Source organism: Chelonoidis abingdonii, chromosome 2 (genome assembly GCF_003597395.2).
Source record: "Chelonoidis abingdonii isolate Lonesome George chromosome 2, CheloAbing_2.0, whole genome shotgun sequence".
Lineage (NCBI taxonomy): Eukaryota > Metazoa > Chordata > Testudines > Testudinidae > Chelonoidis > Chelonoidis abingdonii.
The window spans coordinates 144,604,843-144,625,717 of NC_133770.1; the positions used below are offsets into that span (position 1 = coordinate 144,604,843).

Consider the following 20,875-nt stretch of genomic DNA (forward strand, 5'->3'; position numbering starts at 1 on the left):
ACTAGGAGTAGCTTCACTGTGCCTGTATGCTTCAAAGTCTATTTATTTGCTACGAGGCAAAAAATTGAGGCAAGGGTCTGTTGACCTGAATTCAACGGGTGAATTTTTATGGCTTGCAACTGATTGCATCTGACCAGAAGATTTATAGGTTTGTATCCAATTCAGACTACAGAGTTTAAGAACTCAGAGTTCTATATTGGGAGAGGATTCTCGGGGTGCTTGGTAAGAACACTACACTGAGGACAATACCAAATTGATAAAATCTTTATTGCCCTTAACATAAAAACAAGGAATGCAATGAAACTTTAACTGAAAAACAGTAAAAGAATTCCAAAACTCCTGCTGGTAACATTTCTATTATGAGTACCTTAATCTAACATACTCACACCCTTCCTTGGGAGCCTGATAACAGGAGGTGAAGGATCAGCCTCACTCCTGGAATGCCTGATTACGTGATGGTGCTGGCTTCCCTATTGGTTAAGAATGTTGAGTAGTTATACTATACTATACTGCATAAACTGAGCTGATAGAATAAAACTATTCCCTAAGTTCTAAAACTATTCCCTTAACTAACCAACCAACCTATCCTTACAGGGTATTTTATAGGATCCTGATCTATGTAATTCAGGCCCAGCCTACTACACCCACATCTTGTTTCTGTACCCAAAGAAATGTATGGGTACCCTTCCCACTTAATACTTTCTAAACATATTAATAAGAATCTCACTCCAAACTGCCAAACTAGGCTCTCTTGATGACCTCGAGTTGTGGTGTACCCTGCAGTTATCAACCGGTTGTAAAAGCCAGATAAACCTGTGATGTGATGTGGATAGTTCCTACCTTTGGTTCCCCAAAGTTTCAGGGACCATTCTTATCTATGCCAAAGGTTGCCAACTTTTATGCTGACATATTCATAACTAATTCTACTTTTTTTTGCTATATACCAATTCTTATTTGATCTTACAGGCTGGTAGGCTTCATTTCAGCAAAAATTATTAGCAAACATGTCTCAACACATCCGAAATTCCAAGGAATTAATACTAACAACATAAGAAAATGGATTAATTTCAGAAAAAGAAACCTTAATTAATACTGCTGGCTTGATTAATAGGATAATAACTAGCAAAATAATCCTATGGGCTACAAACCCCATTTTCAGAGTGCATGGTTGAGAATAATCTTAGTAGGTGGCAGTACAAAGGTTGCAGGAAGGTCTCAGCTCCATAGAACAGCATGAAAGGAAGCAGGTCATATTTTGAAAATGTCCAAGGAGATAGAAGAATTGTCAACTCTCAGACTTATTTTTAAAACTCCGTCATTAACAGAATTGGTGGCAACATTTTACTCACTATCTGCTGAGCTTGACAGTAATTTCTACTTCCAGAATCTGATATTGCTCAGGGAAGTGAAAGTATGAATGCACAATTTTATTCCCTTTGAGGCAAAGCCAGTCTTTTCCTCCTTTGCTGCAGAGCCCCTTGATAGTGAGCTCACTGCAGTTCCAATGCACAAGGGGTCATAGTGTTATATAGTTTAAGGCCAGAAAGGACCACCAGATCATTTAGTCCAACCTCCTGTATATTACAGGCCACTAACATTACCCAGCCACCTCCATATCAAGTCTAACAGTCTGAATGAAACCAGCCCTCAGAAGACTAAATTGTGTGCCACAGACAAAGTACAGGAGAGACTGAGGTGCAGCTATGCCTTCAGCCCCTGCAATGGTACGGAACCGATTAAATTGGAGGATTGATGATGTGTGGCTGGATGAGAGATACCCATGCAGAGGCTCCCTGCATGGCAATATTTGAGGTATAAGAAAACTTGGAGTTCCACAGATTTCTGTTCCCTGGATAGGCATATAAGGACTCCCAGAAGGTTTTCCAGCCATTAGTTTTGGGAAGCTTGTGAAGTGCATATACAGCCTGAGAAATAGAATTACTCTTTCCAGTCCCACATGCATCTTCCCAGTGAATGGCCAAACCACAGAACAACTTGGAACAAGAGGAAAAAGAGAGCTATCTTGCTTGGACGACAACAAAAGATAAAATAACAAGGAGTCCTTGTGGCACCTTAGAGACTAACACATTTATTTGGGTATAAGCTTTCATGGTCTAAAGTTCACGAAAGCTTATGCGCAAGTAAATTGGTTACTCTGAAATGTCACAAGGACTCCTCGTTGTTTTTGGTGATACGGACTAACACGGCTACCACTCTGAAACTTGACAACAGAAGATATACATCCTTAGAATCAAAACTTGATCTGATGGAAAAAATAAATAATGTGATCTGTTTCAGAACATAACTAATTTATAGACAAAGGAAATGGAAGAGATCTAATCTACCTGGATTTCTGTAAAGCATTTGATATAGTTCCACATATATTAATCCCGGTTTTGTCCAATCTGAGAATAGAAAGTTGGTTAAGGAATTAGTTGAAGGGGAGACTATGCACCTTTTTGCTATAAACTGGGGATTTATCAATTTGAAGCAACAGAGAAGGAGAAAGATGTGGTGTATTGGTTGATCACATGATGACTGACTATGAGCCTCCAGAGATATGTAGCTGTGAAAAAAAAAAAGCTAATGCAGTCCTAGGATGCAACAGTAGAGATATTTCCAGGAGAGCTAGAGAAGTGCTATTACTCTCCTACAAGGCACTGGTGAGACTTCATCTGGAATACTGTGCACAGTCCTGGTCTCCTATGTTTAAGAAATATGAATTCAAACTCAACAGGTGCAGAGAAGGGCTACTAGAATGATTATAGAAATGGAGGGGAGAGACGAAGATCTTAGAAGGAAGGTAATATGGATGGTGAGTGATCGGCTGTTGTGACCTGCACAGGATGTGCCATGTTTGTCTTTCTTCCACATGACAGAAGCGACTTTGTCTGCACAAAGTGCAAGCTGGTCTCCATATAGGAAGAAAAGGTTCAAGGTCTGAAGAAACAAGTATCAAACCATGAGTTGCATAAGAGAAAATGAAGATTTCTTGGACAGATGTCAGGATATGCTTCTACAGGCACAACATTCTGAAGAATCAGAGCAGTCTGTGCAGTGGGGACAGAAAGATAGTGAAGAAGTTTGGCAGCATGTGACCTCCAGAAGAAGAAACAGGAGCATCCATGTACCAGCAATGCAGATACAGGTGAGAAATCATTTTCATGTTCTCTCCACAGGTACTAATGCGGAGAGTAGACTAGATGATACATGTGAGGGAAGGGAGCAGAAGGAGACTCCACTGATTGAAAGGCATGAAATGCACTGTGCAAGGGATGGGGGTTCCATGACCACCGCTCCCAAGTGAAGGAGGATGGTGGTGGGGGTGGTCGGGGACTCCTTCCTCAGGGGGACTGAGTCATCTATCTGCTGTCCCGACCGGGAAAACCAAGACGTGTGCTGCTTGCCAGGAGCTATGATTCATGATGTGATGGAGAGACTGCTGAGGCTAATCAAGCCCTCAGATCACTACCCCTTCCTGTTTCTCCATGTGGGCACCAATGATACTGCCAAGAATAACCTTGAGCAGATCACTGCAGACTACATGGTTCTGGGAAGAAGGATAAAGGATTTTGAGGCACAAGGTGTTCTCAGCCATCCTCCCTGTGGAAGGAAAAGGCCCGGGCAGAGACCGTCGAATCGTGGAAGTCAATGAATGGCTATGAGGGTGGTGTTGGAGAGAAGGCTTTGGATTCTTTGACCACGGCATGGTGTTCCAAGAAGGAGTGGTAGGCAGAGACAGGAATCCACCTAACAAAGAGAGGAAAGAGCATCTTCACAAGCAGGCTGGCTAACCTAGTAAGGGAGGCTTTAAACTAGGTTCATCAGGGGAAGGAGAACAAAGCCCTGAGATAAGTGGTGAAGTGGGATACTAGGAGGAAGCATGAGCAGGAGAGTGCAGAAGGGGAGGACTCCTCATACTGAGAAAGGAGGACAATCAGCGAGTTATCTTAAGTGACTATCTACAAATGCAAGAAGCCTGGGAAACAAGCAGAGAGAACTGGAAGTCCTGGCACAGTCAAGGAATTATGATGTGATTGGAACAACAGAGACTTGGTGGGATAACTAACATGACTGGAGTACTGTCGTGGATGGATATAAACTGTTCAGGCAGGGCAGAAAGTGTGGGGGAGTTGCATTGAATGTAAGAGAGCAGTATGACTGCTCAGAGCTCCATCATGAAACTGCAGAAAAAACCCTGAGAGTCTCTGGATTAAGTTTAGAAGTGTGAGCAACATGGGTGATGTCATGGTGGGAAGTCTGGTATAGACCACCAGACCAGGGGGATGAGGTGGACAAGGTTTTCTTCTGGAAACTAACAGAAGTTACTAGATCACATGCCCTGGTTCTCATGGGAGACTTCAATCACCCCAAAATCTGCTATGAGAGCAATACAGCAGTGCATAGACAATCCAGGAAATTTTTGGGAAGTATAGGGGACAATTTCTTGGTACAAGTGATGGAGAAACTCTTCTTGATCTACTGCTCAGAAACAGCAAAGAAATAGTAGGGGAAGCAAAAGTGGATGGGAACCTGGGAGGCAGTGACCATGAGATGGTCAAGTTCAGGATCCTGACACAAGGAAGAAAGGGGAGCAGCAGAATATGGACCCTGGACTTCAGAAAAGCAGATTTTGACTCACTGAGGGAACTGATGGGCAGGATCCCCTGGAAGAACAACATTAGAGGGAAAGGAGTCCAGGAGAACTGGCTGTATTTTAAAGAATCCTTATTGAAGTTGCAGGAACAAACCATCCTGATGTGTAGAAAGAATAGTAAATATGGCAGGCGAATAGCTTGGCTTAACAGTGAAATCCTTGCTGATCTTAAACTCAAAAAGGAAGCTTACAAGAAGTGGAAGATTGGACAAATGACCAGGGAGAAGTATAAAAATATCACTCAGGCATGAAGGAGTGAAATCGGGAAGGCCAAATCACACTTGGAGTTGCAGCTAACAAGAGATGTTAAGAGTAGCAAGAAGGTTTTCTTCAGGTATGTTAGCAACAAGAAGACAGACAAGGAAAGTGTGGGCCCCTTACTGAATGAAGGAGGCAACCTAGTGACAGAGGAGGTGGAAAAAGCTAATGTACGCAATGCTTCTTTTTCCCCTTGTGTTCACAAACAAGGTCAGCTCCCAGACTGCTGTACTGGGCAGCACAGCATGGGGAGGAGGTGACCAGCCCTCTGTGGAGAAAGTAGTGGTTCAGATCTATTTAGAAAAGCTTGATGCCAGATGCACTGCATCCAAGGATGCTAAAGGAGTTGGTGGATGTGATTGCAGAACCATTGGCCATTATCTTTAAAAACTCATGGCGATCGGGGAGGTCCCAGATGACTGGTAAAATTCTAATATAGTAATCATCTTTTAAAAAGGAAAGAACGAGGATCCGGGGAACTATAGACCAGTCAGCCTCATCTGAGTCCCTGGAAAAAATCATGGAGCAGATCCTCAAGGAATTAATTCTGAAGCAGTTAGAGGAGAGGAACGTGATCCAGAATAGTCAGCATGGATTCACTACGGGCAAGTCATGCCTGACTAACCTAATTGCCTACTATGATGAGATAACTGGCTCTGTGGATGAGGGGAAAGCAGTGGACATGTTATTCCTTGACTTTAGCAAAGCTTTTGATACGGTCTCCCTCAGTATTCTTGCCAGCAAGTTAAAGAACTAAGGGCTGGATGAATGGACTATAAGGTGGATAGAAAGCTAGCTAGATCATCAAGCTCAATGGCTCCTGATCAATGGCTCCATGTCTATTTGGCAGCTGGTATCAAGCGGAGTGCCCCAAGGGTCGGTCCTGGGGCCAGTTTTGTTCAATATCTTCATTAATTATCTGGAGGATGGCGTGGACCCTCAGCAAGTTTGCAGATGACACTAAACTGGGAGGAGTAGTAGATAGAATGGAGGGTAGAGATAGGCTACAGAGGGACCTAGACAAATTAAAGGATTGGGCCAAAAGAAACCTGATGAGTTTCATCAAGGAAAAGTGCAGAGTCCTGCACTTAGAACAGAAGAATGCCATGCACTGCTACAGATCAGGGACTGAGTGGCTAGGCAGCAGTTCTGCATAAAAGAACCTAGGGGTTACAGTGGACAAGAAGATGGATATGAGTCAACAGTGTGCCTTTGTTGTCAAGAAAGCTAATGGCATTTTGGGTTGCATAAGTAGGGGCATTGCCAACAGATCAAGGGACATGATCATTCCCCTCTATTCTGCATTGGTGAGGCCTCATCTGGAGTACTGTGTCCAGTTTCGGGCCCCACATTACAAAAAGGATGTGGAAAAATTAGAAAGAATCTAGCAGAGGGCAACAAAAATTATTAGGGTTCTGGAGCACGTAACTTATGAGATGAGGATAAGGGAACTGCAGAAGAGCAGAATGGGGGGGGATTTGATAGCTGCTTTCAACTACCTGAAAGGGGGTTCCAAAGAGGATGGATTTGGACTTCTCAGTGGTACCAGATGACAGAACAAGGAGTGATGGTCTCAAGTGAGAGGTTTAGTTTGGATATTAGGAAAACCTTTTCACTAGGAGGGTGGTGAAACACTGGAATGGGTTACCAAGGGAGGTGGTAGAATTACCTTCCTTAGAGGTTTTTAAGGTCAGGATTGATATAGCCCTGGCTGGGATGATTTAGTTGGGGATTGATCCTGCTTTGAGCATGGGGTTGGACTAGATGACCTCCTGAGGTTCCTTCCAAACCCTGATAATCTATGATATGATTGCTTTCTATATGAGTACCAGAGAGAAATAACTTCTCCCTCACCAGTGTTTATTTAATTTAAGGTCCAATGTGTGCAAAAAACAACAAATGGCTATAAGCTGGCCATCACGATGTTTGTGTGTGAAATTAAAGGAAGGTTTCTAACCATCAGAGGAAAGACGTTCAGGAACAGCCTTCTAAGGGGAATAATGGGAGCAAACACACAAAAAAAACACCAAACCCCTAATTTGTTTCAAGACTCAGTTTTATAAATTTGCGGAGGGGATGGTATGAGAAGGTTGCCTATAATGGCGTATGGCTCATCCATAATTACCAGTAGAAAAATATCTCCAGTGTCTAGAGATGGGACATTAAAGGAGGAGGGCTGAGTTACTACAGAGAATTCCTTCCCAGGTGTCTGGCTGATGGGCAGGGCCAGTGCAACCACTTAGGCAACCTAGGCGATCGCCTAGGGCACTAGGATTTGGGGGGTGCCATTTTCTTCGGCTGCCCCGGTCGCTGTTGGCATTTAGGCAGAAGGAGCTGGGGCAGGGGAGTGCGGGGAGGGCCGCCTGCAGCAAGGAAGGGGGGGGTGGCACACAGGGGAACTCCCCACCCCAGCTCACCCCTGCCCCGCCTCCTCCCCGAGCACAAAGTGGCTGCTTCACTTCTCCTGCCTCCCAGGCTTGCAGTGCCTAAGCTGATTGGCACTGCAAGCCTCAGAGGCGAGAGAAGTGAAGCAGTGATGGGATGCTCGGGGAGGTGGGTCAGGGATCTGCTGAGGTGAGGAGGGTGCCTCAGGGCAGAAGGGGGGAGCTGCCTCAGGGTGGGGGCTCAGGAACGGGGGAGAGGGGGAAGTTTCGCCTAGGGTGCGGAACATCCTCACACCGGCCCTGCTGATGGGTCTCTTCCAGAAGCGCATTAAGTGAAAAATGATTAACATCTGCCTTGTGATACATTCTTCCTCTCATCTTTTCCCCAGGCAGAGAATTGTACATGTAGTGTAGTGTTTTAGTAGGCTTGGTGCATGTTTCTATTTCAGAGAAAGGAAAGCTGAAGAAGTCTGCTTTATACTTGGAGCCAGAAGTGGTGAGGATTGTGATGGTCCTTACTCCCTGTGGGAGTTCATTCCATAGTCTCAAACTGACCCCAATAAAGCTCTAGCTCCTGCCAGATCAGTTTTACCCTTGTGACAGACATCACACAGTATCCTTTAATTTTTTTTCTCCACTTAGTTTACCTGTCACAACTGACCATTTGGTAAATATAAGTTTCTTACCTTATTCTTTGTGACTTGTATTTCTGTCTCCATAACCCTGAAGGATTCTGTAACATAAGGGCACTGTGACAGGGTGACACTGGTCCTTTAAGAAGGAGCAGCAGCAAAGTACATTTACTGCATCAATTTATCCAGATTAGGCTCTGTAAGAAGGTGGGTGTCTGGGCCTTGAGGGGGAGGAGACAATGAGGAAAACTGAGTGAGTCAGAGCAAGGGAGCCACAGAAGTCAGAGGGAGAGGAAGCAGTGAGTCTGAAAGGTAAAGGGGCTTATAATCTAGCCTGAGCTGAGGAACCCTTTTTGTTTTGTTTAAATTTTGCATGAAACTTCTTAAGATAAACTGTAGCTATAGCAGTAGATCATGTGCCCCATTACAGACACTCTGAGTACTATAAGAAGAGACAGTACTCTGGTTTGGATATCTGTGTTATGTAAAGAGACAGGTTATTAGCTGTGTTCTAATATCTTATTTTTTTGTTTAGCTCAACGTGATTCTTGTCATAAGGCATTTAGATAAGCTGTTCTAGTATTTTATTTGGTCTGGTGTCCTACCTGTTGATATTTGTGACAAAAAATTATGCAAAATGAAATAATCAGAAGTAGCATTTTGCTCAGAAACAAAATATTGTTTCAGGAGATTTGGTGTTCCTACACACAAATTGGCTTTATTAGTATGCTTACAAAAACCCAATTTTGTTTATTTTGGGATTATGTGTTTGAGGCACTTCTAGAATAATCATTCAACAATGATTCCATAAAATGTACATGTGGCATTTTCTTAGGAGTGACATATAGAATAAGTATTTTATATGGATGATACGTGATTTGTAGAGAGATGTATTCATTTTGGAATCCTTTAGAAGTTCCTTGATTGAACTCAGTCTGATTGCCAAAGGCAACACAATTTAGGTGGGAAGTAAGTATAAATTGATGGATCAAAGTAAAATTCTGTCTTTGGTTTATTTGTTTTATATTAGCTATATTTTGGAAACTTTGCAGAAGAACCAATGGTATTCTCATTTTTTCTTTTTTAATAAGAGTCCATCAGAAATATCTTGTGTTAGAACAATAAGAGCTAATAGAACTTAGAACTAAACATGAACTAGATGAAATCACCTGTTTTAAAATTTAATTAAACCCCCAAACATGAACCAGTTCTGCTGAGTTTCTAAATATGGGCCAAGATTTAGATATGTTTTGGCACCATACTAAGCAAACAGGGACCCATCCTGGTAGAAAAATCATGCAAAATTTAGAATTGCTTTTCCATTTCAGTTTTAACAAAGAAAATGCACATCAATTGTAATATTATAACCTCAATCACATAATGTGTGAGAAACTCACAAAATATATTTTGTACCACACAAGGGAGAGAAAGGAAAATAAAATGATGCTGCCCTGCAGAGGCTGAATCTCCCCCTATCTATTTCAATTTAAAACACTGAAGATTTCCCAAGGTTTAGGTGTCCTAACACATCATTAACAAGACAGTTATAGCTGCATTCAAATAACCAGTTCAGCAGGAGTTCAGCCAGCCACCTGCAAACACTCCCTTCTGCCCCCTTCATTGATGCATGCCTCCAGCCTTTTCAAGAAACTTGGTGAAACTAAGAGTCTTTTGCAGTATGCCAGGAAGGTTACCAAATTCTAGTGCAGCAGGCTTAAGTGGTGAGCCAGCTTTGCTGAATTTGGCACAATGTTTTGAAATTTATTATTCCAAATAATTGAGATTCTATAAGAGTCTCACATGTATTTGGACAGTCAAAAAGTGGGGGGAAAGTCTGAAGACCCCTGGGTTAGAAGAAGTTGAATGACTTTTGTTGGCAGGTGGCAGTGACAGACCTGAAATGTGAAATCCAAAAACTGAACTATTAATACTGAAATCTGAAAGTATCTGTACATTAGAGGTAGTCAATCCTCCTAATAAAAAAACAAAACAAATCAGAACCAAGAACTCACTACTTAAGAGGTTAGGATAAAGAGATCTAAACCACCCTGGATTTTGTAAATCCAAAACCCAGGCAGAGTTTTCCAAAACTAAAATGACACTTATCTACATTAGATGTATACAGCTCATTTTAAAATGTCACCAAAAGCAAAGTTTTTAAATTACTTGGGATCTCTCAAAAACATAGGTTTAATGTAGATAACAAGTGCTATTACTGCTTTGAATCACATCATTTTTGGTGACAAATTAAAAGATGTATGCTTGACTTATGATAATGATTATCATTTTACTTTAAGCTCAGGAAGCTTGAAAGTATTCAAGGAAATAACTTCTATATAATAACTAATGAATTTTTGGTATATAATTGCAAGTCAGTTCATATATACGAAACTGAACAACATGGAAATCTCAAACTGAAGCAATGGGAACTACATCAATACAACAAAGTTATTAATCTTAATGACTACATGTAATGTCTAGAAAGTCTCTGTACCAGTCAGTTTTAACTCTAGTCCAACTAGAGAACAGTCTCATTGAATATTACCTTACGGGTACCTACTAATATGACAAAAGCTATGATTCTTATACAGATCATTCCAAAAGTGTGATGAACTTCCCACTTTACTGTTGTAGAAGAGCTGAGAGTCTCAGTTTGCTAGGCACATGACTATGTTGCTTCAAAGATTTATTTAATATGGCCATGACAATCTTCAATAATCTCTATATTTTACTTTTAAATTATCTCTTTCTCTATGTGTGTGTCTAAAATTGTTTGACTAGATTAAACAGATCAAGCTTGAGAGATTAGTGTCATATTTAAATTTAAAACTTAGGCAGCTATTGGCCAATTTTATCATGTTAGTGTAGCCACTGGCTGATTGCAGTTAACTCTGCTTTTCATGTAGCCATTTGCACACTTAAAGGGCATGTTTGATCTGCTGCTAGTGAGTATCACTTCTATCAACTATGTGAACATCAGTTCCATTTATTTTGTGCTTATGGTCTAATAAGTCTCAATCTGCATAAAAAAGTAATTTATCAATGGAAATTCTGTTATGGGAGAAAAAACAGTATGTAGCCCTGTCATAAATAGATAGCTAAGGGTTAATGTTTCTTTTACCTGTAAAGGGTTAACAAAGGGAACCAAACACCTGACCAGAAGAACCAATCAGGAAACCGGATTTTTCAAAGTGAGGGAGGAACTTCTGGGTGTGTTTTGTCTTTGTTCTGCCTGTTTGTTTTCTCTTGGCTATGAGGGAGAGAGCTTCCCCCCCCTCCCCATCTCCAAGCTTCTTTCTACCTTCTGTTACCAAGTTGTGAATACAAAAGGAAAGCAATAGGTTTATATTGTATTTACATGTGTGTAACTTGCTGGAATGTTTCAAATTGGATATCTTTTTGAATCAGACTGTTTATTCTTTTCTTTTAAGCAATAGCCCTGTGTTATGTCATTTGATACAGAGTTTATATTCTTATGTCTTTTTTATATAAAGCTTTCTTTTTAAGACTTATTTGAGTTTCTCTTCAGGATAAGCTCGGCAGCACCAGGAATTGGTGGGGAGGGGAAAGAGATAAAATCATCTCTGTTTCCTTTGTTTGAGGGTTGTCTCTTTGTGGAAGAGAGGGGACAGGCTTCTTGGTATTGTGATGTAAAGAGATTGCATCAATACTCTCAGGTTAGCCCAAGAGGAAAGTCTGGGTGGGAGAGGGAGGGGGAAGGGAAGTGGATATTTCCCTTGCCGTAAGACTCAGAGCTTCTGGTCTTGGGGGTCTCTCCAGGGAAGGTTTGGGGAGACCAGAGGGGGCCAAAACCCTGGAAATTTTGGATGGTGGCAGCGAGATCAGATCCAAGCTGGTAATTAAGCTTGGGGGAGTTTCATACAAGCACCCAGATTTTGGACGCTAAGGTCCAGATTTGGGAAAAGGCTTATGATAAGCCCTTAAAGAGTACTATAGATAGTCTTCATGTTAGAGGTATAAGAACACATTTTGCCTTAGTTATACCCCTGCAATATCTTCAACTTCAGTGATAGGGTACAACTGAGGGTAGTATTTGCATCATGGTATAAGATGATAATTAGTAAATGATTGTTCCTTCAAATGCTCTGCACCTCATACTGCAATTAGGAGACATTGTTCTCAGTGACAGTCCACCCACCAAAGTGGCACTGGATTAAAGCAGACATTATTAAGAATGTTATGACACCAGCAAACCAAGAAAAATACTCTGGAGCCAAGTTCCTTGAGACGTGCATTCAGTGTCCATGAGCAATATCAATAGTAGATCATAATGATGACTGCCCTGCTTCACATAAAAATTCCTACTATATTCCTTAAATAAGCAGTATGCCATTTAAGTAGGATCTCACTGCTGTCTTAGGGTATGCCTACACTGCAATTAAAAACCTGCAGCTGGCCCATGCCAACTAGCTTGGACTAAGAGGTTGTTTAACTGCAGCATAGACAACCAGGTTTGCTTTGAAGCCTGGGCTCTAGGACCCTGTATGGTGGAAGGGTCCCAGAGTTTAGTCTGCGGCTTGAGCCCAAATTCTACCCTGCAGTTAAACAACCCCTTAGCTCAAATCAGCTTGCATGGGCCAGCTGCAGGTGTCTAACTGCAGTACAGACATACTCTTAGACAACTGTTGATATATAGCGGATAAAAAACCCTGAAAAATGAAAATTCACTACTTACAACAAAACTTCATAACTCTGGAAAAAAACTTAAACTTGTACAAAGATTTTATTTTAATTTACATCAGCATTCTTTAAAGCATCTCAAGATCAGGTGGTCAAGTATCAGAGAGGTAGCCATGTTAGTCTGGATCTGTAAAAGCAGCAAAGAATCCTGTGGCACCTTATAGATTAACCGACATTTTGGAGCATGAGCTTTCGTGGGTGAATACCTACTTCATCAGATGCATTCACCCAAGAAAGCTCATGCTCCAAAATGTCTGAAGATCAGCAGGGAAAGTATTTCTGAAATGGGGAGAAATATTAAAGGTTACAAGTGTATATATTTTTTTTTCTGCTTCTGTCTCTTTGCGGGGGGAAGGGAGAAGTTGTTTTTACTTGAGGAAACTGAATTTGATTATGAGTTTTTGATCTGCTTCACTCTGAAATACACAACCCTTCAGATATTTTCTGAATGTAGTAGGCTTTGCATTTTATCACCATTTTCCCCCTCTCCTGGCACCTGCTTTGTATCATCTCTCCACAGTCTCAGTGCTGTCGGTTACTAGTGTGAAACAATGCTTAGGCAAGACTGAATCATAATTTTCAACAGGAATTCACAATAAGAAAAAGTTAATGATCACAACCATGGGCTTTAATTCTATGAAATTAACTGAAGCTCAATGCAGGGTTTGAGTCCATGTGGTGGTGAATGTCCTCAACTCCATTGAAATTAGTGTGGAAGAGGACATTCAGCTCTTCATAGGACTGATTCCTTTGATAAGTTTGAAGTTTCTTAAACTTTCTGTTTCTGTTTCTTGAGTGTCAGTAGAGAGCTTCTCAACAAAAACACTGAGGAGCAACATGGGATGAGTACCGAGTGTTAACATGAGAAAAAAAATGGTGCTGTATATTGAATACAAAGAACCAACTGCTAAAGAACAAAGTGTATTATTGATATGATGATAACTTGGGAAAGGTGGTGGTTTCCTTAATGTTACACCTGGAGGCAGTGAAGTGTTATATGGCATTCTGCTGTATCTGTCCATCATGATAGAAAATCATAAGGGGAAAATTAGGAGCTGTGCAAAAAAATCTAAAGTGTTGTAGAGAAATGTTTTCCTTTTCTCTTCAAAATGAAGTCCTAAACAAGCAAGCTCTTAGTCATACACCTGGTTTTTAGTTATACTAGTGGTCCCATCTAAGCCAATGAACTTATTCACATGCTTAAGAACTACCTGAGGGCATAATTTTGCTATCTTGTCACTCTGTATGGAAAAATAAGTCCCTGATCTCCTGGGCATGCAGAGGCTGCTTTGGTGCAGTCTAGCCTATAATTATCTGTATGTCTTTGCAGCTTCAATGGTCAGTGGGTGAAATGTGCCTCTAGTCCCCATTTCCACCCTCACTCCATAGGGTGCTCTGTGTCCCCCAGAGGAGAGGAAATGGAGCAGTCTCTGTGCTCCTCACAGCATAATCCCAATGTAGATTGCACAAAGATTCCAGAGAAGCCTCTGTATGCCTTCTCCAATCTAGTCCTAAACAGATAAATCTGCTAGATCTGGCACGCTTTAGACTTTTCTTCTACAATACTGTTCAATTTTTCACAGTACTAATTATTTACCAGTCTAAAGATACAAGATATCTGTTCTATTTTACTAAGGGTTAGTTAAAATGAGGATCAATTAGAGCAGAGATCGGCAACCTTTGGCCTGCAGCCCAACAGGGTAAGCACCCTGCAGGCTAGTCTGGTTTGTTTACCTGCTGCATCCACAGGTTCGGCCAATCATGGCTCCCACTGGCCACGGTTTTCCATTCCAGGCCCATGGGACTGCAGGAAGTGGCACAGGCCAAGGAATGTGCTGGCCGTTGCTTCCCACTGCCCCCATTGGCCTGGAGCTGTTAACCACGGCCAGTGGGAGCCACAATTGGCTGAACCTGTGGATGCAGCAGGTAAAGTAACCGGCCCTGCCTTCCAGGTGCTTACCCTGGCGGGCTGCGTGCCAAAGATTGCCGATTCCTGAATTAGAGGGAAAGATCACCACCCAATGAAGAAGAAACATAGCTCTCTTATGTCTCTTAAAATCTTCAGCTTTTCATCTTGTTGATGGTACTACTGTTACCTGGGGTTCTTTCAACCCCAAGCTCTTTGCAACTTTTACTTTGTGCCAGGTGGTATCACGAAATAAATCAGGGGAGACACAGCTGTCCGACTGATGGATGGCTGGCACAAACAGGACAACACAAGAGTGCTTTCACTTAAAGTTAAACTTTAATCTCAAGCACTTACATGTGTGCAACATGTTAATGAAACACCCCCAACCCTTGATAATGGCCAAAGCTGAGGGTGGCTCTCTAGTGGCACAGCAGCAGGCTTCTGGTGGCCAAATCTTCTGTCTGCCAGTGGGAACTGCAAGATTTATCCAGAGGAAGAGTCCAAACGAGTCCCACTATCTCAAACTTTGCCCCCTCATTTATATATTAGTAATAGAATGACATGTCCCCTAAAGAAAAACTTGTTAAGTAAGCAATTTCAATGGTCAAGCAAGAGGTTCCTTCTGATTGATTAACCAGGTGTGAGTTTTTCTAGAGTGTGCTGCCTTGAGACCCCAATAGACATTCCTTGGGCACATCCTGCTCTTCAAAAATGCATGTATCAGCAATTTCAGTACAATTCTTATCAGGAAGCACGTGGGGTCAAGCTGCCCTTTCTGTGGCACCCCAAACCCCCTCCCCTCCTGCCTAGGTCAAGCTGAGACTGCCAACTAGGCAGAAGTTAGCAATAAGCCATAGTGGTTTCAGGCACTTTACTCATTTGCCAAAATCTCCCTGTACATTACAAGAGAGGCTCAATCAACATTTGAGATAATAACCAGATGTGGTACTGGAGAGTTGTAGAAAGATCTGCTCTGTATTTTTATTTGATACCTTCAGTTTTGCCTACATTTGATTTTTCACTCTCCAGTTATTTGCCAGGCCCTCCCTCAGCCCTTCTCTCCCACGGCCAGCATCTAATAAATTGACAATGTAAGTAAGGGATCAATATGTTAATTTTGACTGCTGTCTTAAAAAAATTCTGAAAAGAAAAATCTGTTCTGCATTTATTAGCAAAGAAACACAGAACTAGACAGACAGTAAAACATACAAGCTTTTAAATATATTTATATATAATACTTACATGTGTTCTTCCTTTCTAAAAAGATTAATTTTAGATGTAAATGTAATGCTCAAATTAGTGGAAACATTTTGATTAGCATTTAGGACTACGGCCTCTCTCTGCAATGAAGAGTTAGCTTTCCTCTCAGATATCTATACTTATACAGCCCCCCCCCCAATAAAAAGGGTGCGTGGGTCTCCCTACCGCTATTAAAAAAAACAAAAAAACCCACACACACCTACAAAAGATTTCACAGTAACAAAGAACATCCCTATGCCATGGCATTTGCAAGGAGTGTGACTCTTTGGAATAGTATTAATATTTATGAAGGCGAACAAATGGTTAGATAAATAATTAAAATAAGAACCTTTCAAGGAACAGAAGAAAAGTATTTTTTTCATGTTACATAGTGATCTGTCTTAAAGCAAGATCTTCTAAAAAAGGATAACACTGTGATAAGAATAATGACATTTCTATTTTTTTTTAAAACAGTAACAAGAACACCACAAAAATTACCTTATGAATTTTGATGTGAGCCTCTGGTGCAACCTTTTGTAGAATCTCCCTCTGTTGTTCCAAAATGTCTTCTCCTTTGAAATCTTCTAAAAGAGAAAACAGAGATATTTGGTTTACAAGATTTCCTTCTTATAAATTTTAGACATTTGTTTACAAAGAAGGCCTATAGAAGTCCAGAATGGCAGGAACTTGTTACATATAAACTGGACTTTACTAGTACTCACATATGTATACTGTACTCTTTTAAGTTCCAAGCATATATATTTTTAAATGGTGCAGTAACAATATATTTTGTTGATTTAAAAAAAAAATCTCCACACTTTTCATGCATTTTAACCAATCAGCCCCAATTATGCTCTCTGAATGGGGGAGAAGCAGTAGACATGGTATTTTTTGACTTTAGTAATTCTTTTGATACAGTTTTGCATGACCTTCTCATAAACGAACTAGGGAAATGCAACCTAGATGGAGCTACTATAAGGTGAGTGCATAACTTGTTGGAAGACTGTTCTCAGAGAGTAGTTATCAGTGGTTCACAGTCAAGCCAGAAGGGCATAATAATATATGGAAATATACCTCTCTCAGAACTGGAAGGGACCCTGAAAGGTCATTGAGTCCAGCCCGCTGCCTTCACTAGCAGGACCAAGTACTGATTTTTCCCCAAATTTCTAGTAGCCCCCTCAAGGACTGAACTCACAACTCTGGGTTTAGCAGGCCAATGCTCAAACCACTGAGCTTGAGCAGTGTCTGGCAGGGATCAGTTCTAGGTGTGTCTCTGTTCAATATCTTCATCAATTATTTAGATAATGGCACAGACAGTAGACTGTGGCAGAGCTTCAAGCTTGTCCCTATGGGTCCTGCACTTCTAGGCACTTTCAGGGTAGTCTCAGTGGCTCACTGCAACCCTCCCCGTAGCCCTTTTCTCTCTAGGGCCAGGGTTACAATCTACTGAGCCCTTTTCATCATAAGCCAGCAAGAAGGTTGGTGAGAAAACTCTCAGTCTCTGTTGTCCCTAGGGCTTATTTCAGAACAGTTTAGCCTCCTGTCCTGACTGGGGCCTGTATTCCCTTCCCAGGAGATGTTTCTGTAGTGGTAGGTTGAGGGGGAAACAGGCCCACCATCTACTCCAGATTCCAGCCCAGGGACCCTAATGATAGCAGCTGTTGGCAGCCAATCTTTCACTGCCAGAGTTGCTATATTTCCCTAGGTCACTTCCCCACAACTCTTCTGCTTCTCCTTCTTCAGCCTTACCTTAAGGCTCCCTTACCAATGGCTTAAGGATGTCTTCATTAGCCAGCCCTTTCACTGTACTTCCTTTCCTCTGACTCTCCCCAGCCTGACTGGAGTGAGCCCTTTTATAGTATCAAAAGGGCCTTAATTAGAGTCAGGTGTTCACATTACCTTAATGGACTCACCTGACTCTTTGTAGGTTAATTGAAGTCAGGTGTTCTCATTAGTCTGGAGCAGCCCCTGCTCTGGTCAGTCAGGGAACAGAAAACTGCTAATCCAGTGGTCAGTATATCTGCCTTTGACTACTTGGTTGTACCCAACTGGCCTGGGTCTATCACAATAGTTATAAAGTCTGCAGATGATACCTAGCTGGGAGAGATTGCAAGTGCTTTGGAAGATAAGATTATAATTCCAAATGATTTGGACAATCTGGAGAAATGATCTTAAGTAAATAGAATGAAACTCAATAAGGACAAATGCAAAGTACTCCACTTAGGAAGGAACAAATCAGTTGCACCACATATAAAATGGGAAATGACTGACTAGGAAGGAGTACTGTGGAAAGGGATTTGCAGCTCTTAGTGGACAACAAGCTAAATATGAGTCAACAGTGTAACGCTGTTGTAACAAAAGCAAACATCATTCTGGGATGTATTTGCAGGACTGCTGTAAGCAAGACATGAGAAGTAATTCCTCCGCTATACTCCACACTGATTAGGCCTCAACTGGAGTGTTGTGTCCAGTTCTGCGTGCCACATTTCAGGAAAGACATGGACAAATTGGAGAAAATCCACAGAAGAGCTACAAAAATGATTAAAGGTCTAGAAAACATGACCTATGAGGGAAGATTGAAAAAATTGGGTTTGTTTAGTCTGGAAAAGAGAAGACTGAGAGGGGACACGATTTTCAAGTAAGTAAAAGATTGTTACAAGGAGGACAGAGAAAAAAATGTTCTTCTTAACCACTGCTGATAGGACAGGAAGCAATGGGCTTAAATTGCAGCAAGGGAACTTTAGGCTGGACATTAGGAAATACTTCCTAACTGTCAGGGTAGTTAAGCCCTGAAATAAATTGCCTAGGGTGGTTGTGGGATCTCCATCACTGAATATTTTTAAGAGCAGGTTAGACAAACGCCTTTCAGGGATAGCCTAGGTAATACTCAGTCCTGCCATGAGTGTAGGGGACTGGACTAGATGACCTTGAGGTCCCTTCTGGCCCTATGATTCTCTGATTCTGTGCTAAGTGGAACTCTATAATCTCTTTGAGTCTGGATCACCATGTGTGCATGATTGAAAGTGTAAATTAGACCCAGAAGCAGCCAGCCACTTTTATGCAAAAAAAGAAGCAGTTTACAGTATTTGAATTAACTCATTCTGTATGGATGTAGCTGAATTAGTTTCAACTGTCTGAGGAAACTTTTAAAATGAGAGAGTATTAGGAAGTAGGAATAGGGTGTAGTGCACTATGTCAATTATTAGCAACTAAAATTGGGAAAGTATTTCAGCTACTTTGTTCTTTTGTCAGACTTCAAGACACATTGTGTGTATTACCAAATTACCTCCAGGTTCAGTAATTACCTCCAGGTTCAGCAATAAATAAGACCAGGGCCCCCTGGGGGGGGGTGGGGGCAAGTGGGGCAATTTGCCCCAGGCCCCACAGGGGCCCCCCCACGAGAATATAGTATTCTTTAGTATTGCAACTTTTTTTACAGAAGGGGCTCCCAAAATTGCTTTGCTCCAGGCCCCCTGAATCCTCTGGGTGGCCCTGAATAAGACCACAAAAAGTACATCCACAAAATAAATTTTAGGTCCAAACTTTAATAGAAAGGAGTCTGCTAATCAGAAAATAATTGCTGCTGCTTTATAGAAAGCATCCTTTCTAGACTTACCAAAATTCTATACGCACAATTAAAAAGGGACAAAAGAGGTTGCTACAGGACTAAATTCTGTGTTAAATTACATAGCATTTAATGATGATGTATGAGATGCAAGATAGTACAAAACTTCCCCACAGTAATCAAACAGGAAATACATAAATACATGAATATGGGACCAAATTTTGCTGACAGTTATAAATCTATTTTCTCTTTTTCTCTCTTTGAAAACATAAACGTATCTCCAAGTTGTATATTTTTCCTGTGTTTCACTGCTGTATAATATATTCAGTGGACTCTATGACTGTCTGTGTGACATAACATAGTGCTCTCATCTGTTGTTAGCCAGTTAAGAGTCACTCATCTATAATTCCTGGCACCTGCTATCACTGACACAGAGGGCATGGCTATTGTATACTGCCAGAAGGAGACAGGTATGAGACCACCTTTATACAACAATATAAGCAATGTTTGTTTTTTCTCTAAAATGTGTATGTCTACTACCTCTCTCTTAATTAGAAAAATGCACATAATCATATTGCACTTTAGTGGATGTGATCTAAAAAGCATTAAAAAACTATATATAATGTTACACACATGTGAATAATTCACTGATTATCATTAACACAGTGTCCTTTTTCATAGACATACTTCCTAAAATATAAAAGCCTGACTTTAAACATGACCTCAATTTTTGAGCTTTCCCCTATGGATTTATTCAACCTCACCACAGCTCCAATGTAATTTACTACAAAGTCTGAAACAGTAGCAGTACTGCACTTTTGAACCCTAAGAGAAGCAAATAATATGCACCCAAAGCGTTAGCTGACATAACTCAGCATAGCTTAATTGCAATCAGTTTAACATGAGTTAACAATCTGTTTCTAAATTTCTAATTGTGTTTCTAAAGCATTTTTATGTAATGGTCTATAACTACTCTTTATAGCACATCATAAAACAAATATTTTAGCATGTGTTGTGTATCTGTGTAAGTACACAGTATAGAGTATAACTGAGTTAGGAAGGCCATTCCCAATAGCTGTCAATAAAATATTTGTATCAGACATTTTCATATGTTCAGCATATGGTACACATTTAAAGTTTTGAAATATTTCAGTGACTTTTCAAAATCTATAATGGGACTTTTTTTTTAAACCCTCTTCTTGTAGCACCAGCTTGCCTTAGCGACTATGGATGAGATTCACAAAGGTACCTAGGCACCTAAATCCCAATTTTAGGCACCACTGCAATTAACAAAACTGCCGCTTGGCTGCCACCTAACCCTGTAAGCATCTACATTCACTTGGTGCCTAATTTGTTGTCACTGGGCAAGTGCACTGCAGCCTCATTCTAGGCACCTGAGCACCTATCACTGGGCTGAGCATGCAGGCTACTGCCTCATGATAGATATCTGGATGTGTATCTCCCACGTAAGCCCAGAGCAATTCACAAACTGTGGAACAAAGCTGTTTGGGCAACTAAGTCACATGTGAG

General features: G+C 41.1%; 1 protein-coding gene across 2 annotated transcripts in view; it reads right to left on the reverse strand.

Moving 5' to 3' along the window:
• The window catches only part of CDH18 (cadherin 18), a 973,183-nt gene that overhangs the window by 622,479 nt on the left and 329,829 nt on the right, over nt 1–20,875 (reverse strand). For both annotated transcript variants that reach the window (XM_075062696.1, XM_075062695.1), the window contains one exon: nt 16,279–16,364. The gene's annotated coding sequence lies outside the window, so the exon portion shown is untranslated. The remainder of the gene's footprint in view (nt 1–16,278; nt 16,365–20,875) is intronic.